The sequence below is a fragment of the Artemia franciscana genome, chromosome 12 (assembly GCF_032884065.1).
Source record: "Artemia franciscana chromosome 12, ASM3288406v1, whole genome shotgun sequence".
Lineage (NCBI taxonomy): Eukaryota > Metazoa > Arthropoda > Branchiopoda > Anostraca > Artemiidae > Artemia > Artemia franciscana.
Genome location: NC_088874.1, coordinates 13,018,491 through 13,039,716, shown reverse-complemented (window position 1 = coordinate 13,039,716; position 21,226 = coordinate 13,018,491). Strand labels below are relative to the sequence as shown.

General features: G+C 33.9%; 1 protein-coding gene across 3 annotated transcripts in view; it reads right to left on the bottom strand.

Annotated features, from left to right (window-relative positions):
* The window catches only part of LOC136033706 (carbonic anhydrase 2-like), a 130,699-nt gene that overhangs the window by 72,999 nt on the left and 36,474 nt on the right, over positions 1-21,226 (bottom strand). The gene's annotated exons all lie outside the window — the stretch shown is intronic.

The window sequence follows — 21,226 nt, the reverse complement described above, 5'->3', positions numbered from 1 at the left end:
AACTATTGGGCTGCTTCCTCATCAACGCCCCGCTCTTTACGCTAAAGTTTGACTCATTCTCTCAACTCTGCTTTTTAAAACAGTAAAAAACTTTACCGTAAAGAGCGGGGCGTTGATGAGGAAGCAGCCCCTTTCATATACGAAGTAATTTCTGTTCGTTTTAAGTTTTACTGTCGCTCCTTACTTTCAGTTAAAAAAAACTTGTTTTTTTAAATTTAATGTACGTTAGGTCTATTAATACATCAAAAACAGTCTAATAGCTTGAGCAAAACTTTCAAGCAACATCTTATGCGACTATGAAGAGGTCTAACTACTTCCCACCTTGTTATCTTAAGAATAAGAAGACAGGTGACATTGTTAAAAGAAAAAACTGTGTCACTTGAAAAAGATCCAAAATTGGATTCTAGCTTGGTGGTTGCAAAGATGGCAGATAAATGCAGCTTTATTTAAACTAGCTAGGCTCTTAAAGTTCCTGACCTCCAATGTTCAGTGTGTGAATCGTGGTTCCCTATTGAGCCACTGCTTCCTTACAGGAGCCTTAAAAATATCGAATTTTAATTTCGTTTTAAATTATTACCTATTTCGTAAAGCTTAACTTACAAAAACTAACATAGCGGGCCATGACGAGGGTACATTAGATGCAAAGGGCCGAGGAGCAAGGGATGTGATATAGACCTAGATTTTATGTTGTTTCGGCTGCCAGAATTTATTCTTACAACGGACAAAATTTAATTAGAAAGGTCATCTATCTTTCCATAAGAGGAAGAATTCTAAGTTGTATCTGAAGTTTGGAGATAAAGAAAAAGCGAAAAGAAATCAACACAATTAGTTAAAACATTATTTAAACATTTGTAAGTCAAACTAATTTTATTTTTTAGAAATATGTGTGAGCGATGGAAAAAAGGTGAACTATATGAAAATTATAGTGACCGTCAAAAGATCGAAACATTCAATATTTTGGTGAGAAATCGGGTTCGGAGAAAACAGTGAATTGTAACTTTATCTAAACGATGAAATAGCCAAAGTGGTACTAAAAAAAAGCAGAGAAATATAGAGCTGACTAAAATATTGGGGTTGGACTGCAAGAAAAATATCCAAATCAAACTCAGACCACCGAATAGTTGTCTATTTAGGTATCTGTTTTGAAAAGAGGATAGGAGATTTAGATAACTTCTAAGACCACACTGCCTTTCCATGACGAAAGTAAAACAGTTCAAAATAGGGATGATACCTTTTTTATTGACAGTGAATAGATATAAAAAAATTTAACTGGATATTTCGAACACATATACAGTGTTCATCATCAGCAGTAAAACTAAAAGACATGAGTAAAAATAAACAAAATTTATACCTAATAAACTAATTACATATAGTTTATTGCTCTTATTTTTTTCAATGCAACAGCCGAGGCAAATCTCTTTGACCTTTTCGGTTCCGGTTCATTAGAATTATCTGACATATTACATGGACAGAGGTCATAGCTCTTAGGTGAGGTGATATTTACTTTATTTGACCTCTGTAATTTATCATAAATTGGGTTCAATCCAAATTCACCTGTATCTCTGTTTATGGAATTATTCTTGAATAGAATTTTTTTAATTTCGATTGTTTCCCCGAAAGTTTGCTTTAAACCTTGGTCCCTAGAAATCAAAGAAACATTTTCAAACAAAATAAAATGATTTGGAAAATTAAAGATATGCTCCGACAGGGCCGACGTGAAATCTTCAAGTTTGGTATTTTGCTTTAAAGACGATGAAATAGAATTATGATGTTGTAGCAATCTCGTTTTTAAATTCTGGTTAGTACGTCCCACATAAGAGCTACCACTAGTAAATGGGATTTTATAAACCCCACTATGTTGCTCTACGGAAGTCCGCTCCTTTCCAGAATTAAAAAAACTAGCCAAAGTATCACTACCTCTTAAAGCTACCTTTAAGCCATTATTTTGTAAAATTCTTTTAAGTTTTTCACTCAAACCTGGAACATATGGTAGAGAACAAAAAATATCCTTCTTTTCTGTTGTTTCCAGAATATCGTCAGAACATTTTAGAAATTTTTTCCTTCTTTTCGAAAAAGTCTGGTCAATTAACCAACCCGGATAATGGTTACTTATTAAAATCTCTTTTAACAACAATAATTCCTCCTCAATGAATTTTGGAGAACAAATTCTAAAAATGCGGTCAGTTAAGGATATGATTAAACCAATTTTTACTTGGTGAGCATGACCGGAGAAAAACGACAAAAATCTGTTATTGTTAGTAGGTTTTCTGTAAATCTTAAAATCCAGACTATTTACATTTTTTAAAAGAAGGACATCCAGAAAAGGAAGTTTATTATCTTCTTCTAATTCTATTGTAAATTTGAAATCCCCTCCCCAAAAATTAAAATGTTCTAAAAAACTTTTTAATTCCTCCACCCCATAATCCCATACTGAAATTATGTCATCCATATATCTCCCCCAAAATTTATGTTTTAAAAAGTATGAATCTGACGCTATTGTTTCAATATTTTCTACAAAACAATTTGCTAATAAAGGACTTAAAGGGGCCCCCATAGGTAAACCATTTAGTTGTTCGAAAAAAAAACCTCTGAATTGAACAAATAAGAGAACATGTTGCACAATCTAACTAAATTCATAATTACACCGACTTCCAAAACTGTTTCACCACCAATTAAGTCCAAATTTCTAAGTACCTTTCTCTCAAGAAGAATCTCTGCGGCTTTTACATCAATACTCGTATACATTGACACTATGTCGAAACTTGAAATTATAGAATTTGAAGGAATCTCAACTTCTTTTAGTTTTTTTTACAAGTTCTGACGAATTCTTAATGTAAGAAATTTGTGCAGACATGAGTGGTTTACACAATGACACTAGCCACTTACTCAGAGCACTTGTTGGTGACTTGTTACTCGCAACAATTGGTCGTAACGGCAGATTTGGCTTATGTATCTTTGGAAGTCCATATAATTTAGGGCACAAAGAACCTCTTGGTAAGAATTTGTAGAAAAGTTGAGGTGTAGTCTTCCCTTCTTCCTTCAAACTCTTTAACTCGTTCTTAAACTTCTTTGAGTATGACTCCGCCGGGTCAAAAGAAAGTTTTTTGTACGTTTTTTCATATTTCGGTAAAGCGTTTCATTTCGAATCGCAGTCCTACTACGATAGTCCTACTACTACGATATTTCATCCTACTATTTCATCGTCTTTAAAGCAAAATACCAAACCTGAAGATTTCACGTCGGCCCTCTCGGAGCATATCTTTAAATTTCCAAATCATTTTATTTTGTTTGAAAATGTTTCTTTGATTTCTAGGGACCAAGGTTTAAAGCAAACTTTCAGGGAAACAATCGAAATTTAAAAAAAATTCTATTCAAGAATAATTCCATAAACAGAGATACAGGTGGATTTGGATTGAACTCAATTTATGATAATTTACTGGGGTCAAATAAAGTAGATATCACCTCACCTCTATGACCTCACCTAAGAGCTCAAAGAGATTTGCCTCGGCTGTTGCATTGAAAAAGATAAGAGCAATAAACTATATGTAACTAGTTGATTAGGTATAAATTTTGTTTATTTTTATTCATGTCTTTTAGTTTTACTGCTGATGATGAACACTGTATATGTGTTCGAAATATCCAGTTAAAAAATTTTATATCTATTCACTGTCAATAAAAAGGTATCATCCCTATTTTGAACTGTTTTACTATCGGATAGGAGATTTGAAAAAAACAGTGCAAAGGACTGTTGGATAATGTAGAAATTACCTGAAAAATGCATTACATGGAAATACGATTATGAATATTACACATGAACTATTAATTATTAAATGAAATATTACATTAGAATGAAATAACAGAAATTAGACACTGCGGGAATTTGCCATAATTCTTATACAAGATTCTTTTTATGTCTTGCTTTCTCTTTTCCGTCTCAATTTTACACACGGAGTGGTTAAGAGTTATATTCCGGGGTAAGTTGGGGTCAGATTTCCTGGCATTGTTTAAAAAGATCGAATAGTTAGATAAAAACAAGTTTTTCAACAGAAAGTAAGGTGCAACATTGAAACTTAAAAATAACAGATATTATTACGTCTATGAAGGGGTTGACCCTCCTCAAAACCTCGCTCTTTAAGCTAAAGTTGGATTTTTGTCCCAATTTCTAAGAATGACTCCTGAAACACAAGGGCTGTTTAATTAGAACAGTCAGACACTATTTTTTAAAAGTACTAAAAAATGTTAGCGTAAAGAGGGAGATGTTGAGGAGGGGAAACCCCCTTCATATACGTAATAGTTTCTCTCCGTTTTAAATTTTAATGTTGATCCTTACTTTCAGTTGAAACAACTCTTTTTTTATTTAATTATCTAAAAATGATTACAGAGATACTTTAAGAGCCATTTTTGTCTCGAGTAAAATTTAAAGTTTGATAAATTAGTCTTACACAAATTTTATCGTTTGAGATTATATGATGTTTACTTTGGTGTTAGCTTTTCCTAAAGCCGCAGTAATATAATTTATGTTCATTTTACTTTACAAAATGATTACCTAGTTATTAAATGATTTCTTGTTCCTAATTAACTATGCAGGAATCATATCTTAACCGACTTTGTAGCTTTTACAGAAATGTAATGACTATTTGGTTTTTGAAACGGATTAACGGATTATCTTTATCCGAACAAGCTTACTCCCTGTAAAAAATCCATCCCCATGGAAAATTCCCCCGTGGAAAAACCCACAACAGAAAATTTGCCCACCCACAGGAAAATGTATGTATGTATTCCAATAACAAATACTATGCGTAAACAATGGGAAAACTATATAACTTAAAAACCTTTTCCCTGGGGCTATGTGTGGAGGGGGGATTATTTTATGCCCAAAGGCATAGTTATTGAGCCTTTCAACTATGATGAACAAAATAGATATCTCAAAATTATAATCGGGCGATTTTGGGAAAAAAGTGGCGGGGGTGGTGGCCTAGTTGCGTCCGTTCTTTAGAGTTTCAAGTACGATTGAGCCGGGTCGCTCCTTACTTACAGTTCATTACCACGAGCTGTTTGATAAAAAAAAGTAAAAAGATATATATTGGAATAAAGGTAAAATGATCCATATTAAATCATTCATGCTAGCAAATGTCAGGTAAAGCGTCTTGTTATTTACAACCCAAACTCCAAAATACTTCATCAATTTTAAAGTCCACAATCGAAAGCTATCAATATAAGAAAATACTAATAATTTTTGGAAAATTTGGAAATCCATTTCAACTGGAATTAAAGAATGGATGAGCAAATGAATCGTTTGAAAAGCATCCTTTATTTTTAATTTATACTATGGATAAACCGGGATTTATTGGTCAAAAGACTTTAAAAGAGGGAACATTTGTAGGAAAGAAGGAAACAGAGGAATTCTAAGTTATAGTAAAAAATATCGTGGGTCATTTTTTTAGCTAGTTTTATAGATATATGCTACATAGACTGTGAGGCAATAATTTTTGTCCGTTCTAGGTTTTTACTTAACTTTTTATTTTCATGATATTTTTCAAATTAATCAATAAAGGGAGGAGTTGTTTCCTCTTTTGGTTTCCTCTTCTACTATTGAACTCTTGTGACTTTTTTTTGTCAAATGTTGAACACTTCTCTCTAATACAACGTCCAACTATTTTAAGATTCAAGACAGGTCCCGCTTCGTAAATATTGTTATAGTAATAGCCTACAGTAAAAAGAACTCATCAAATCAATATTTGCCTAAACCTGACAATGTACTATTTACATTTTCTATTTGTCATAATGTTTCTCAACATTAACATACAAGTCACAATCACGACCAAATAATTGCAAGCTAAAATATTCTGATATTAAAGTAGTTTTATTGCAAAGAAAATTGGTATCCTTTACCCGCATCGAAAAATTAAGAAGATTTAGCCATATAAATATTGTGGCAGTAATTTGAAAACACAAAAGTCTAAATTTGAAAATGCAAACATAGCTTTAAAATAGTTGAACTAGTTGAGCAAAAATGTATCTGATAAAAAATGTTTCTGATAAAAAAATAAATTTTGCGAACTAGTTTAGCAAAAATGTTTCTGATAAAAAAATAAACGGTCTTTAAAAAAATTATGTCTGTTATAATGCCTGTTTTACTTTGGTCATGGAAAGGCAGTGTGGTCTTCGAAGTTATCTATGCAAACGTAGCTTTATCTATAAGTCTTTTAGTTTTACTGCTGATGATGAACACTGTATATGTGTTCGAAATATCCAGTTAAATAATTTTATATCTGTTCACTGTCAGTTAAAAGGTTTCATCCCTATTTTGAACTGTTTTACTTTCGTCATGGAAAGGCAGTGTGGTCTTCGAAGTTATCTATGCAAACTTAGCTTTAAAATAGTCGAACAAGTTGAGCAAAAATGTTTCTGATAAAAAAATAAACGGTCTTTAAAAAAAATCATGTCTGTTATAATCGATATTTTTATATTTTATAGTTTTCAGCTTTTCCCAGGCAGAAATAAATGTCAGTTTTAGGTTAAAGGTTTATTTCGGGAGAGATTTACTGGGTAGCTTAAAGCAATCAAGATTACTGGAATAGTGTTCAAAAGAAAATTTATTTTTGTAAATATTTGAAATTTGATAGCGTATTTGTGGAGATATCCTATCAGGTACACTATTTTCAAAAAAGTGAAAAGTACTGGAATAATGATCAATCAATAATATGACGTAAGAAAAGATTTAGGAATATAAATCTTATACTGGTAATCTCTCACCACTAAATACCTAAATCTCAAAAGGCTCTTGCAGCTTAATAAATTAAGAAATAATCCAAGGATAAAATATACTTTATGATAAATAAAGATAACACATTTTTTAATAAAACGAAAGAAATCCCCTTTTTACCAGCATGTATATGTGCAAATTTTAAAATTTCCCCAAAGATAAATAAATGTCAATCTTGGGTTAGACTTTTTTTTTTGAAAATATTTACAGGATATCCTAAAGCAATCCGAAATATAGGAATACCAATCAAATTTTTTTTTTATCCAAAATATTTATCTGAAAACGAAAAGAAGTAATAATGAATAGTCAAGTCATACTTAAAACGAACAAAAATTACCACTAACAGGAGTAAAGCAAACGTTACCAAGTCTTTTAAGGCTAGAGCGACCCGGCTCAATAGTAAACAGAACTCTAAAAAACGGAATTTTGATGCAAATAGACACATCAAAAGTATTATATTTTTATGCTGATTTTAAATATATAAGTTTCATCGAATTTAGTCTTTACCATCAAAAGCTACGAGCCGGAGAAAATTTGCCTTATTTTGGAAAATAGGGAGAAATACCCCCTAAAAGTCAATGAATCTTAACGAAAATCACACCATCGCATTCAGCGTATCGGAGAACCCTACTGTAGAGGTTTCAATCTCCTATCTACAAAAAATGGAATTTCGTAGGTTTCCATAAGAACGATCACGGGTGCGTGTTTATTTGTTGTTGTTTTTTCTTTTTCTCAGGCGTGATAGAATCGACCAAGTGGTCCTAGAATGTCACGAGAGCCGGAAATTAGAAGTTCTAGTGCCCTTTTAAATTGACCAAAAAATTGCAGGGAACCTAGGCCTCCACCAACGCTCTTTTTTCCCAAAATCAACGGATCAAAATTTCGAGATAGCAATTTTGTTCAAGATAGTCAAAAAACCTAATAACTATGTCTTTGGGGCGACTTACTCCCTCAAATTCCCCGGGAGAGGGCCGTAAGCTACAAACTTTGACCATTGTTTACATATAGTAATGGTTATTGGGAAGTGTATAGACATTTTCAGGGGGATTTTTTTAGTTGAGGGTATGGGTTGAGGGAAGGTGTTTACGTGGGGGGATCTTTCCATGGAAAAATTTCTCATGGGAAAAGAGAACATCCATGAAGGGTACAACGGGATTTTCTAGTATTATTTAAAACAAAAAAAAACAATGAAAAAAATATCTCAACTGAAAGTAAGGAGCAAAATTAAAACTTAAAACAAACAAAGATTATTAAGCATATGATGGGTTCATCTCCTCCTTAATATATAGCTCTTTACGCTAAAGTATTTTTAGTAATTTCAAATGTGTATTCTACGGCCTCTGTGATTCAGGGGTCATACTTAAAGAAACGGGACAAAATTTAAGCTTTAGTGTAAATAGCGAGGTATTAACAAGGGGGGAGCCCCCTTATGTACGCAATAAAAATATACGATAATAGAAGTTCGTTACGTAAGATAATTCGTAAGTTACGAGTATTTTTTACTAGTAAAAAAGTTCGTACAAAAATAAAAGTTCTAGTTGTCTTTTTAAGTAGCCAAAAGATTGGAGGGCAACTAGGCCTCCTCCCCCACCTCTTTTTCTCAAAATCGTCCGATCAAAACCAAGAGAAAACCATTTAGCCAAAAAAAAAAAAAAAAAAAAAAAAATATCCAAATTTCATTTTAATTATTCATGCTCAGAGAGCCAAAATCAAAATATGTATTAATTCAAAAACGTTCAGAAATTATATAAAAAAACAAGTTTTTTAACTGAAAGTAAGGAATGACATTAAAACTTAAAACGAGCAGAAATTACTCTATATGAAAGGGGCTGTTCCCTCCTTAACCCCAGGCTCTTTACTCTATCAAACTTTAAGTCTTTCTCTCGACTCTCCTTTTTGAAACAGTAAAAAACTTTAGCGTAAAGAGCGGGACGTTGAGGAGGGAAAAGCCCCTTTCATATACGGAGTAATTTGTGTTCGTTTTAAGTTTCAATGTCGCTCCTTACTTTCAGTAAAAAAACTTGGTTTTAATTTTCTCTTTGGCTAAATGGCTTTCTCTGGGTTTTGTTCGGACGATTTTGAGAAAAGGGGGTGGGGGAGGAGGTATAGCTGCCGTCCAATCTTTTGGCTACTTAAAAAGCCAACTAGAGCTTTTAATTTTTTACGAACGTCTTTATTAGTAAAAAATACATGTAACTTACAAATTAACTTACGTAACGAATTTCTAGGTTCGTATATTTTTTGTTACGTATGTGATGCGTAAAAAATATTACGTATATTTTTATTACGTATATTTTATTACGTTTTATTACGTATTTTATGATAATATAAAGTAATATATTATTACGTATATTCCCCCTTGTTAATACCTTGCTCTTTACACTAAAGCTGAAATTTTGTTCCAATTTTTAAGATTAACTCTTGAATCACAAAGGCCGTAGAATAAATAGCTGAAACTACTAAAAATACTTTAGCATAGGGAGCGAGATAGTTAGGAAGAGCTGAACCCCTCATATGCTTAATAATTTCTGTTTGTTTTAATTTTTAATTTTGCTCCTTACTTTCAGTCGAAAAAACATTTTCATATTTATTTTTTCATTGTTTTTTATTTAAATAATACTAGAAAATTCTGTGCCCCCTTCATAAAAAGTTTTTCCTCCCATGAGAAATTACTCCATGGAAAGATAATCCCACGTAAACCCCTCCCCTCAACCCCCCCTCTTAACCAAAACAATCCCCCCTGAAAATGTCTGCAAACTTCCTAATAACCATTACAATATATAACAAGAGCTAAGAGCTCATATGGCACTTGTGATGAGGCCAGAAGAGCCAAGAGCTCATATGGTATGAGCTCTAACATAATTCTAAGAATCAATAGACTGATTTAAAAAGACAATCTGAGGCTTAATGCTGGTCAGGATTTAAAATGAGACCTCTGAGTCATGATGTCCTTCTAAATATCAAAATTCACTAAGATTCGATCACCCACTCGTAAGTTATAAATACCTATTTTTTTTCGAATTTTTCCTCTCCTTTTAGCCCCCCAGATGGTCAAATCAGGGAAAACGACTTTATCAAGTCAATTTGTGCAGCTCCCTGACACGCCTACCAATTTTCATCGTCCTAGCACGTCCAGAAGCACCAAACTCGCCAAAGCACTGAACCCCACCCACTAACTCCCCCAAAGAGAGCGAATCCATTACAGCTACGTCAATCACGTATCTATGACATTTGCTTTTTCTACCCAGCAAGATTCATCCTGGTTCCAACACTCTAAGCGTTTTCCAATATTTCCGATTTTCCCCTCCAACTCCCCACGATGTCAACAGATCTGGTCAGGATTTGAAATAAGAGCTCTGAGGCATAAATTCCTTCTAAATATCAAATTTCATTCAGATCCGGTCGCCCGTTCTTAAGTTAAAAATACCTCAATTTTTCTAATTTTTTCGAATTAACACCCCCAAGCTCCTCCAAAGAGAACGGATCCGTTCCATTTATGTCAATCACGTATCTAGAACTTATGCTTATTCTTCCCATCAAGTTTCATCCCGATATCTCTACTCTAAGTGTGTTCCAAGATTTCTGTTTTCCCCTCCAACCCCCCATGTCCCCGGATCCAATTTAAGTCGAAAATGGAGCATCTGAGACATAAGATCCTTCTATATATCAAGTTTCATTAAGACCCGATCACCTATTCGTAAGATAAAGATACCCCAATTTTCACGTCTCCCAAGAATTCCGGTTTCCCCTCCAACTCCTCCCAATGTCAAGGATCTGGTCAGAATTTAAAATAAGAGCTTTAAAGCACAAGATCCTTCTAAATATCAAATTTCATTAAGATCTGATCACCTGTTCGTAAGTTACAAATACCTCATTTTTTCTAATTTTTCCGAATTATCCCCTCCCCTCCACCTTCACCAAAGAGAGTGGATCCGGTCCTGGGAGGGGTGTATACGGCAGGGGTTCTTTTAAACCTCCAGTTATGGGTTTTAGACCATAATTATTACAATGGTACCCTTTCATACTTCCAAGCTATTCCCCTTAAGAAGTTGTACCAAAAGTGCCACTTTTAGGGCTATATGGTACTTACAGACGTGAGAATTGGTAAAAATTACGGAGATATCAACAATAACTTTCATGGCACCGAAAGCAGGTTTCTTAGTGCCATTTGGCACTTGCTTATGGTGGAATGTATAGAAAGAACGCAGATATGAGCAATATGAGCTATTAAACATCCGTCTGCGACGTTCTGGTCCCCCATTAGCCCTAATCCTTTAGAAATGGCAAAACAATTGCCATTGTTATTGCCAAATGGCACTTACAGAAATTTATGAATTAAAAGAATTTATTTTTTTATTAAAACCACGGTGAATTTTATGTGAAGCTTGTGGATATGAGAAATAGCTTTGAAATAGGCTGTTAAACATCGCTCTATGACGTTCCAGAGGCCTGCAAGCGAAAAAATTTCCTTGCTGTTCAAGGAGGGGTCTATAACTCCCCAACTAAAAGTTCTCAACCATACTGATTGCAGTGGTATACTGTTCATTTTGTTGTGACTCCATCTTCAGGCTCTTTAGTTTGATATTACCATGAATTTCTTTTCGCAATGAACTTTTACTTTAAACACGAACCGAAATGATAGTTACCATTCCTGAATTTTCAGATGACAAATTTTTTTCACAAGGCAGCTTTTTTTTTCAATACGCGTTTTGTAACTTTAGGCTACTATTGGCTGTGGTTCGCTCTTTATAAGGTTGTAGTTACTACTGTAACAAAGTTCTAGCTACTGCTGCAACCATACTATATTTGTAAATTGCTATTATAAAACATCGAGTTATTTAAAGCTTCTATTCTTTTTGCGAACAGGGGAGAGGAAGGGGTACGTCAAGGAATAGGCAGTTGGAATTTCGAAAACCAATTATATGTTATTCTATGAATTTCTTCCTCTTACGAACATTTTAAAAAATCATTATGTGAGCCTCAACGCTGGCTGACCGTGTTAAAGACTAAGAGCTCCTAGCGAATTCTCACAATGGACTAATGAAACTTACTAAGGCGCCCGGGAGGGGGAGCATATGTAAGGTTTTTTGTAAACCTCCAGTTAAGAGTTTTAGACAACAATTATTACATTGGTCACGTTTTATCCTTCCAAGATTTTCTACTTAAGAAGTGGCACCAAAAGTGCCGTATTTATGGCTATATGCCACTTATGGATTTTAAAATTGATAAACAGCACTTAGATATGAGCAATAAATTTCAAACGAGCTATTAAATATCTCTCTAAAAATTTCTGTAGCCCACTAGCCCCAGCTTTTCCAGTTGATACATGGCACCAAAAGTGCTGTTTTTAGTACCATTTGGCACTTAAAGATGGTGGAATTTATAGGAAGAACGTAGATATGAGCATTATGAGCTATCAAACATCTGTCTATGATGTTTTGGTAGTCCACTAGCCCCCACCCTCGAGAAATAGCACAAAATTTGTCATTTGTAGTGCCATATGGTACTTGTAGATGGCGTAATTTATGATAGATATGACAAATATCAAACAGTTCGTGGTAACGAACCGTAGTAATGAGCGACCCTGCTCAATAGTAAACAAAACTCTAAAAAATGGAATTTTGATGCTAAAAGACATATCAAAAGAATCGAATTTTTATGCTGATTTTAAATACATAAGTTTCATCAAATTTAGTCTTTGTCATCAAAAGTTACGAGCCTGAGAAAATTTGCCTTATTTTGGAAAATAGGAGGAAACACCCCCTAAAAGTCATAGGATCTTAACAAAAATCACACAATCCCATTCAGTGTATCAGAGAACCCTAAAGAAAAAATTTCAAGTTCCAATCTACAAAAATGTGGGACTTCGTATTTTTGGCCAGAAGACAAATCACGGGTGCGTGTTTATTTGTTTGTTTGTTTTTTTTTTTGTTTTTTTTTTTCCCAGGGGTCATTGTATCGACCAATTGGTCCTAGAGTCATGCAAGAGGGTTCATTCTAACGGAAATGAAAAGTTCTAGTGCCCTTTTTAAGTGACCAAAAAAATTGGAGGGCACCTATGTCCCTTCCCACGCTTATTTTTTTCCCAAGGTCAACGTATCAAAATTTTGAGATAGCCATTTTATTCCGCATAGTCAAAAACCATAATAACTATGTCTTTGGGGATGACTTACCCCCCCCCCCCACAGTCCCTGGGGGAGGGGCTGCAAGTTATAAACTTTGACCAATGTTTACATACAGTAATGGTTATTGGGAAGTGTACCGACGTTTTCAGGGGGATTTTTTTTTTTATTTGGGCGTGGGGTTAAGGGGAGGGGGCTATATGGGAGGATCTTTCCTTGGAGGAACATTTCCTGGAGGAAGAGAAATTCAATAAAAAGAGCGCAGGATTTTCTAGCATTACTATTAAAAAAAAAACAATGAAAATATAAACATGAAAAAGTTTTTTCAATTGAAAGTAAGGAAAAGCATTAAAACTTAAAACGAACAGAGATTATTACGCATATGAGGGGCTCTAAAAATACTTTAGCATAAAGAGCGAGGTATTTAGGAGGAGATAAATACTTCGCTCTTTATGCTAAATTATTTTTAGTAATTTCAACTATTTATTCTACGTATGAAAAAACATGAAAAAGTTTATTCAATCGAAAGTAAGGAGAAGCATTAAAACTTAAAACGAACGGAGATTATTACGCATATGAGGGGCTCTAAAAATACTTTAGCATAAAGAGCAAGGTATTTAGGAGGAGATAAATACTTCGGTCTTTATGCTAAATTATTTTCAGTAATTTCAACTATTTATTCTACGTACTTTCGGATTCAGGGGTCATTCTTAAAGAATTGGGACAAAACTTAGATTTAGTGTGAAGAGCAAGGTATTAACGAGGGGACAAACTTCTCATATATATAATCAAAAATATAAGAATATAAAAGTTTGTTACGTAAGTTAATTCTTAAGTTGCGTTTATTTTTTTACTAATAAAAACGTTCGTTAAAAATTTGAACTTAACGGATGTTAAGTTCTAGTTGCCTTTTTAAGTAACCAAAAAATTGGAGGGCAACTAGGCCTCCTTCCCCACCCCTTATTTCTCAAAATCGTCTGATCAAAACTAAGAGAAAGCCATTTAGCCAAAAAAGAAATAATATGCAAATTTCATTTTGATAATTTATGTACGGAGAGCCAAAATCAGACATGTATTAATTCAAAAAATTTCAGAAATTAGATAAAAAAAACAAGTTTTTTGAAATGAAAGTAAGGAGCGACATTAAAACTTAAAAGGAACAGAAACTACTCCGAATATGAAAGGGGATTTTCCTCCTCGACACCCCGCTCCTTGCACTAAAGTTTGATTCTTTCTCGTAACTCTACTTTTTAAAACAATAAAAAAGTTTATCGTAAAGAGCGGGGTGTCGAGGAGGAAAAGCCCCTTTCATATACGGAGTAATTTCTGTTCGTTTTAAGTTTTAATGTCGCTCCTTACTTTCATTTCAAAAAAACTTGTTTTTTTTTATTTAGTCTTTTAAAGGAACCATAAAACATCTCTCTATGATGTTCAGATAACCCGTCAGTAGCTCTGGCAAAAGAATAAAAGGAGACATATCAATGCTACCGATGCAAAAAAGGGGCTTTTCCTTGCTGTATAAGGCGGGGACTGTAATTCCCCAATACATGATGTTCGACCATGCTCATTCCAAAGGTGCATTTTTTATTTCGATCTAACGCCAAAATTATTATAAATATCGAATAAATTTCATTATTATGATAAAATTCGAATTATATAAAATTTAAATATATAATAAAATTCGAATTATCATAAACTTCTTTTCGCAATAAACTTTTAGTTTTAAGATGAACCAAAATAATAGTTATCATTCCTGAATTAGTTTCAGATGAAGATTTTTTTTTCTCACTTGGAAGTTCTTTTTCTCAAAACGCGTTTTTTAACTTTTGGTGACTATGGGCTGTGGTTCGCTCTTTACTAGGTTGCAGCTACTGCTGCAAAGATGATCTTTTAAATCTTGTGCTAATTGGAAGACAATTAGCCTTGAATTGCATCCACAAAGTCAAATATCTAGCTATTAAATTCAGCTTAATTTAGAACTCCTGGTATAAACTGTCTTAACATTTTTATAAAACTGTAATGGTTCTGATTTCTTTATCACAGATGAGGTTTTTTTTTTTTGTTGTTTGTCCTAGGGGTGATCCTATTAGTGTTATTAGTATCAGGCGACCTTTCACTTATTGATGTTCAATTTAAGTCTCCAGACTAATGCCCAGTCAGTAAATATATCAAGGTTGGCTTATATTGATTGTCAACCAGATCCATTATTTTGGGGTTGTCATTGCAGCGGCCGATCTTATTCTTTAAGAGTGTGGTTTCTTTACCAATGTGTAGGCTATATTAAATGGAGTGGGACCCAAAACTGTGCCCTGGAGACTGTCGCTTATTACATCGGTGGATTTTGTTAAATATCGCTCTACCATCCACAAATACCTTGTCAATCTAATTCCTCTTAGTTTGGAATTGCATAGTCCATTTTATTCTTTCAACATCGAGACTAATCGTATAATACTTGGAATGCAGTTTCCTGTCAAAAACCTTGTCGAATGCTTTTTGCCAGGTCTAGCAGAATCATTTCGACTCGAGATACCTTATCCATGGGCTCTGTGATGCATTCGTATGCATCTATGAGGTTTGTTTCAATAGTTTGATTATGGCAAAGCCATTGCATGCGTGGTGGTAATATTTTAATGTTTATTGTTTTATATTGCAATCTTTGTGTATGGGTGGTATGTGGGAATTCTTTCAATCTTGCAGGATATATCTAGAGTCAAGAGATTTCTTGAACAATATGGCGAAAGGATAAGCTAGCACTGCATGGGTGTCTTTTGGAAGCCACGGAGGAATTCAATTTGGGCCTGTTTATTTGTTTGGGTTGATATATTTTAGTAACATCTTTAGTTTACCTGTGCTAATAGTCATGTGTACCTTTTTATGAAGTTAAGCTTCATAAAAGGAGATTCCAGGAGAGGCACGTCATCAGCAGTATCTGACTAGTTAATTTGCACTTTACTGAAATTTTTTTAGTGTTTTCACTTTTATAACTTTAATAAATAAAAATTAGTCAACATTTAAGGAATAAATATCAGCATATGTAGGTTAAACTGACAATCCGCATTTATTCGAATTTTTCAGTAAAGTTCAAATTTTGTTCTGGCTTTTAGAAAGCATAGAGGTTTTGAGCCCTACACGTGTTAATTTCTGCTCATTTTGAGCGGGACTAAGTTATCTATTATTATTTCTGTTCGTTTTGGGTTTCATCGATTTATTGATGCTGATTTGTGGTAGTTTTATGGTTGGTAGGTTATTGATTCCATCTTCACCCATTCTCGGTTTAATGGAGTTCCATAATATGGGGGAAAAGTTTTTTTTATGTAATTTTTGTTCGTTTTATATCGACATAGTCATTTTCAGGTAAAGAGAAAACAATAGTGTAAATCTTTCCGGTTTTCCTTTAAAAAAATTATAGTTTGGCCAGCTATTTGCATGCTGGAGAGAATTTTTTAACAATTTTTAACAACATACACCCTTCGGAAAATCTTGACATACATTAGTAGTATTTAATTAAGTCATATACATCCTCAAGTTGACCTGATAAATAAAACTTAATACCATTCACAAAAAAAAATTAATCTATGCTCTCTAACAGCCTGGATACACTTACATTCTTTTGATGTAGTTAAATTTTAATATTTTGATTTAGTTAAATTCTAAGGACAGAAATAGTAATAGAACTAGCCCCAGAAGTTTGAACTTAATGACCTCAGTAATTCTTGGTATATTGCTGAGATGTCTTATTGGCACCCAGCATACACACAGTGCGTTTTTATTTAATTTTAAAGCAACATTTTAGTTTTCAAGAATAACGGACAAATTAAATAACTATGGGGATGGAAATACCCATTAACCCTAGAGACATACTTATTAGGCCGTTGAGCTATGCTGAAGAAAATGGCTGTCTTAAAATTTTGCTTGGAAGAGTTTGGAATATTTATCTATTAGAAAACTGTGTAAACGGTAAAAAAAGAAAGAACTGCATAAAATTGTAGTAAATGACTGAATGGCTGAAACAATAAAGATCTGGGGAGGAAATTGGGTTTTGGAAAGACAACAAAATAATAGCGTTATTTACACTTTGCAAAAGCCAAAGTACGAACCACAGAGCCCTAATGAGTTACAGTTTTCTCACAGGGGCATCTAAAATAGCTTATATGGCACTGGTGTCCAGAATTTATATTGATCTTAAAAGGCTTCGATTTTCAAAACTTGATAATTTTCTTATTTAAGATATACTATGCTATGCTATGATAATATACTATGATAATTAAATGAATATGCTATGCTGAGCTGAATGGAAAACATACAAACTCAACTCAAATTCAGTAATAGTCGTGTATTTGGGTATCTATTTTGAGAGGAGGGTGGCAAATTTATATTTAACAGCGCAATGCTGTTTAATAATTTAAAATTTGTCAAAAAAATAAAATAAAAAAATAGAAAAAAATAATGAAAGAAAAATATGAGACATGGAAGATTGACCCCAAAGGTCCCTATTTGCTTATTTGCATGCCGGCTTGGACATCATTTTCCTAATCTGTTTCAAAAACTAAATATTCTTTAAATTTTCGTGAAAAATAAAAAGTCAGTTAAGACATTCTTCATGCATAGTCAATTAAGAAGAAGATATCGTTTAATAGCTAAATAATTATTACTGGATTTATTGCTGCGGCTTTAGGAAAAGCTAACAACAAAGTAAACAGCTCATAATAATCCTAATCGATAAAATTTACGCAAGGCTATTTTATTAAACTTGAAATTCAGCTGAAGACAAAACGACTCTCAATTTATCTCTGGAATCATATTTAGATGATAAAAAAAAAGTAAAACTTAAGATATTTCAAACAGTTCGTGGTAACGAACTGTAGTAAGGAGCGACCCGGCTCAATAGTAATGAAAACTCTAAAAAATAGAATTTTATACCAATAGCTATATCAAAAGAATCGCATTTTAATGCTGATTTTAAATATATAAGTTTCATCAAGTTTAGATATACCCATCAAAAGTTACGAGCCTGAGAAAATTGGCCTTCTTTTAGAAAATAGGGGGAAACACCCCCTAAAAGCCATAGAATCTTAACGAAAATCACACCATCAGGTTCAGCGTATCAGAGAACTCTATTGTAGAAGTTTCAAGCTCCTATCTACAAAAATGTGGAATTTTGTATTTTTTTGCCAGAAGGCAGATCACGGATGCGTGTTTATTTGTTTGTTTTTTTTTTTTGTTTTCTTATCCAGGGGTGATCGTATCGACCCAGTGGTCCTAGAATGTTGCAAGGGGGCTCATTCTAACGAAAATGAAAAGTTCTAGTGCCCTTTTTAAGTGACCAAAAAATTTGGAGGGCATCTAGGCCCCCTCCCACGCTAATTATTTTTCCAAAGTCAACGGATCAAAATTCTGATTTTTGATAGCCAAAATTCTGATAGCCATTTTATTCAGCGTAGTAAAAAACACTTATAAATATGTCTTTGGGGACGACTTACTCCCCCACAGTCCCCGTAGGAGGGGCTACAAGTTACAAACTTTGACCAGTGCTTAGGGGATGAGAAGGGGTTGAGAACAGGGGGATATGTTGGGGGAACTTTCCATCGAGGAATTTGTCATGGGGGAAGAAAATTTCCATGAAGGGAGCGCAGGATTTTCTAGCGTTATTTAAAAAAACACAATGAAAAAATAAATATGAAAAAGTTTTTTCAACTGGAAGTAAGGAGCAGCATTAAAACTTAAAACGAACAGAAATTATTACGCATATGAGGGGCTCACCTACTCCTAATACCTCGCTCTTTACACTAAGGTATTTTTAGTAATTTCAACTATTTATTCTACGGCTTTTATGATTCAGGGGTCATTCTTAATGAATTGGGACAAAATTTAAGCTTTAGTGTAAAGAGCGAGGTACTGACGTGGGGTTGAACCCCTATATATAAAAAACTTGTTTTTTTATTATTTAATATCAGAATGAATGATACAGTGATTCACATCAAATCATCTTTGCTATCAAATAGCCGAGAAAGAGGCTTGTTAATTAATACCAAAATTCTGAAATACTTCATCAATCTTAAATTTAGCACTCGGAAACTGTGAAAACTTGTATATAATTTTTGGGAAAGTGGGTGATATGCTCCCAAATCTGTTAAGCCCGAAAATTTTTGGAGGAGGTTTCAAAGTCCCTTTTTATATAAATATGATGCTTCGAGTTTTCCTAAATAGAAGATCACGGCTAAGAATTTGTTTGGTTTTGTTTTGGTTTTGTTTTTGTTTCGATACAAAAAGGATTTTGTATCGATAAGTGGTCGAAGGTTATTTAAAGAAACTTATTTTAATGAATCTTTAAAGTTCTAGTGAACTCTTTTAAGCAGCAAAAGACAAATAGCAAAAGGGCGAAAAAAAAAATATCGGTTCAATCAATCTTACCTATAGGGTCTACTCCTACTATAACTAACAGCTCAATCCAACATCAAGCCGCCTGAGGCCAACAAACATACGCACGCTCCTCTTCGATCCAAATTTATTCAAATAATTCCTCTTTACACTCATCCAGGAAGTTCTCATTGCCCTTAAATCTTTCCTTAAGACATCCTCCCACCCCAATTGGGGACGACCTGTTTTCCGTTTATCCCTATACTGTAGGCCGAAAAGGAAAATCTTTGGCAATCTATCATCCCTAATCCGCAGAACATGTCCGAGCCACCTCATCTTTTCTCTAATTATAGTCCTGGAAAGTGGTACTGAACCACACTTTTCGTATAGCCCACTGTCGGAGATACAGTCAGTCAGTTGGGTACCCAAAATGATCCGTAAGCAGCTTCTCCAGAAAACATCTAGCATTTGTTCCTCTGTTTTTCCGAGCATTCAAGTTTTAGGACCATACAGGGTGACCACTTTCACCCTGTAGCTTCGAATATCCTAATCTGGGCTCGCAGACTTATTTTCCTAGTCTTCCAGACTTTTCCGAACTGTGAAAAAGCACCCTGGGTCTCAGATATTCTATTTTTAACCTCTTCACTGCACCTTCCATCTTTTACAAATAATACTCCCTATGCAAACAAAGCTGCCCACTTGATCGATCTTCTTGTTACCTAAAATTACCTTGTCACCTTCACCTATTCTTAGGCTTAGTGACTTGGTCTTCTTAACTTTAATTTTTAAACCTATTTTTATACCTTCAACTCGCAAAACCTTTAAAAGTTCTTTCATTTGGCCAACATTTTCATCTAGGATGCTTAAATCATCAGCATAATCAAAATCCAGAAGAGTTTTATTTTCCCATTTGATTCCGTGATCTCCCATTACCCCTGCTGTGCTCCTTAAAATAAAGTCCATCAAAATGACCAGTCATATAAATGGAGATAGAACACAACCCTATTTAACTCCTGATTTAATATGAACCAGCTACTCACCTCATTTCCTATTTTAACTGCAGCAATGTTATTCTCGTACAGAGAACTATTCATCAGCTGAATCAGGCGCTTTTTCATAATCAATAAGGTGGAAATTTGATCGCCGCATTATCTACCCTTCCTAAAACCACACTATTCTTCCCTTAAAACTATATCTACAACACCTCTAAGTCAAAAAGTATCATCACACCAAGTAATTTGCTACTTAAAGAAAGTAGACTATTGCCTCTATAATTAGAGTTTAATTAGGGGTTTTATTATAGTTTTCCTGAAATCGTTACATATTTCCTCTTTTTCAAGTCATATTTATAATCTTCAGTAGCTTATTTCTAACCTCATAACTATCGTATTTAAAAGACCATTTACCACACTATCAGCACCAGAGGCCTAACTATTTTTAATCGTTTGGGTATTGTCACTAATTTTTCTTCACGAAATAAATTTTCCTTCTTATCCACTCTATATCTTTTTTTGTAACTCTATAACGGTTTAGCATCCTCAAAATGATCTATCCGTCTCTATTTATCTATTTTCGTACCACTAATTGTTGCCCTGTTCCTATCTTTATCTGGAACAAGTAAAAATTGACTATTCCCTCTCAATTTATTGACATGCAAGCATAATATTTCACTATTATGGCACCCGGCAGTATTTTCCCGATCTTCCACAATTTTATCCATGGCCTTCACTTCACACCTCCTTAGTTAATATTTTAATGCCTTCTCCACTTCTCTTAAATTCCTCTTATTTTTCCTATGATGTATCTATGACCTATGATTGAAATAATTCTTCTGCAAGTCCCTCTTCCTCTCTATTAAACATAAGGCATCAATCGCTAATATACCTAGTTGCGGTCCTAGCTCTCTTCCCTAAAACGTCATCATCGATTGAACAAAGTATTTCCCTAAATTTATTCCTTGACTTTCTTCAGGTCAGCAAGA